This window comes from Palaemon carinicauda, chromosome 27, assembly GCF_036898095.1.
Source record: "Palaemon carinicauda isolate YSFRI2023 chromosome 27, ASM3689809v2, whole genome shotgun sequence".
NCBI lineage: Eukaryota > Metazoa > Arthropoda > Malacostraca > Decapoda > Palaemonidae > Palaemon > Palaemon carinicauda.
The window spans coordinates 33437427-33439669 of NC_090751.1; the positions used below are offsets into that span (position 1 = coordinate 33437427).

Genomic DNA, 2243 nt, shown 5'->3' on the forward strand with positions numbered 1-2243 from the left:
AATTGCATAGGTCCATGTGTTGGTCCTTTGTTTACCTTTGATTACTTTTGTCCTCACAAATTCCATTGTATTTTGCTCTGTCTACTTTATTGTCACCTATGGGAAGTTCAATTTTAGAAGCCTTATTAGGAATCTAATCGCCTGTTTAGTGTGTAATAATAATAATAATAATAATAATAAATAATAATAATAATAATAATAATAATAATAATAATAATAATAATAATAATAATATAATAATAATGGCATCCTTAGGTTCTTCTATAGGTAGATCGGCGTCATTGACCCTTGAAGTCAGGATGCCAGAGAACTTCAAATCAATCAATCAGTCTATAGGTTAGATTATATTATTCTCAAACAATTTATGTAAACTTTTGAAAAAGAATGTGCCGCTACATAATTAATCAACATATGGGTTGACGCAAGGTCCTTTACATATACTGGGCATTTAAGGACCTTGGGTTGACTGGTAGATCAATGATATTTGAAAAAAAAAAAAAAAAAAAAGCATAGAATGGACACAAAGACAAACATTGTATGGGCGAAGATGTCCGTTAAATAGTATTGACTTTCTAAAAAAATTATAAATATATAAATATAAATAAAATACATATTTAAATCTATCAATGATTTCATAATCGTTTCTTCGTGCTATCGCTTCTTCTAGTTTTGGGTAATGCCATAGCCTTGTACCATGGTCTTCCACTGTTTTGGGGTAGAGTTCTCTTGCTTGAGGATACACATGGGCCCACTATTCCATCTTATTTCTCTTTCACTTATTTTCTTTAAAGTTTTTATAGTTTATGTATTGTAAGAATTATTTTGATATTGTTACTGTTCATAAATATTTTATTACAATTGTTAATTACTGCTTTTGTATTTTATTTATTTTCTTCCCACACAGCGCTATTTTCCCTATTGGAGCCCTTAGGCTCATAGCATAGCCTACTGTTTTTCTAACAAGGGTTGTAGCTTAGCAAGTAATAATAATAATAATAATAATAATAATAATAATAATAATAATAATAATAATAATAATAATAATAATAATAATAATCAGGCATTGCTTATAATTTTTGTAGGTGATTTTTACGATCCCTTGCCCTTGTCAGTCTTCAACCATAGATATTGGGGGTGACCCTAGCTTTGACTTATTAGTCCAACCGCAAGACAACTGTTTCCTCAGTTGCTGGTAATGGGCCTATCTCTTTGCTAAAAAAGTAACACTGCAAGGCAACTGCTGTCCTCTCACTCGCTTTCTAGGACACGGCGGACTTATAGTGGTAAAGTTGCACATATTAAGGCATTAACTTCACTATTATGGAAACCTAATTTCTTTTGTAGTCAAGTTTTTTTATTATAACGATCAATAAAAGGAGTTTAACGTTTCTTTGTATTTAAAGTCAGCGGTCACAAATATCTTAATAGTTATCATGTCATTAACTCAGTTTGTTCTATAAAGAAAAACGCATTTTTTCTCGTTTTATGATAAAATAATAATACAAGAACTGTGAAAAATCAATAATACTGTATTGTCACTTTTAACTTGATAAAAAGTTTGGAAACACCAAAAAACTGGGAAGGGAATATATTAGATAAAGGCCAAAGAAAAACCCATAACAGAAAAAAATTATATTTGACAGTATAAACCCATTTTGGTTACAGAAGGATGCCAAAAAAATTGAGGAACTCAAAAGGCACCAGAAGTTATATTAAGTGCTCCAAGAACACTGACTTTTTACGATAAAAAACCTATTAGCAACATTTTTTACTTCCCATTGCAATTCTTTGGCAGGACACGTTGCGAAACAATCAGACGTCAGTAAGAATGATAGTCCGTAATATTATAATATTTCAGTTAGCCATATCTTCTAATATGGGTTTTGGAATAACAAAGAGACATTACGGTAAAGGTAGAAAAGAAGAAGAAGAAGAAGAAGAAGAAGAAGAAGAAACGGAGGAGACGTGTAATCCAATAAAAATGACCTGAGCACAATACACTCCTGAGGAAGTGATCATCTTCTCTTGAAGACCTGCCGCAAGAAAGAAAATCAAGAGGCCTTTGATGACGAGAGACGTAATGAAGGCCAGTGGGCGTTCCCCTCCATCGGGACCCAGTCCATTTGTAAGCGGGCTGGCGAGGAGTTCGCACCGATCAGCAAAAGGTCGTTGGGGTGACCGAAAAAAATCGTTACTAGTGACCTTAGTTGATATATTTTGTGATTTAGTTGGCTTAAAGATCC

At 32.6% G+C, this 2243-nt stretch overlaps 1 protein-coding gene across 1 annotated transcript in view; it reads left to right on the plus strand.

Annotated features, from left to right (window-relative positions):
- The first annotated feature begins 2153 nt into the window (after positions 1-2153).
- LOC137621152 (uncharacterized) overlaps positions 2154-2243 on the plus strand; it is a 16210-nt gene continuing 16120 nt past the window's right edge. Inside the window, exon 1 of the mRNA XM_068351579.1 lies at positions 2154-2243. This exon is cut by the window's right edge and continues 155 nt beyond it. The gene's annotated coding sequence lies outside the window, so the exon portion shown is untranslated.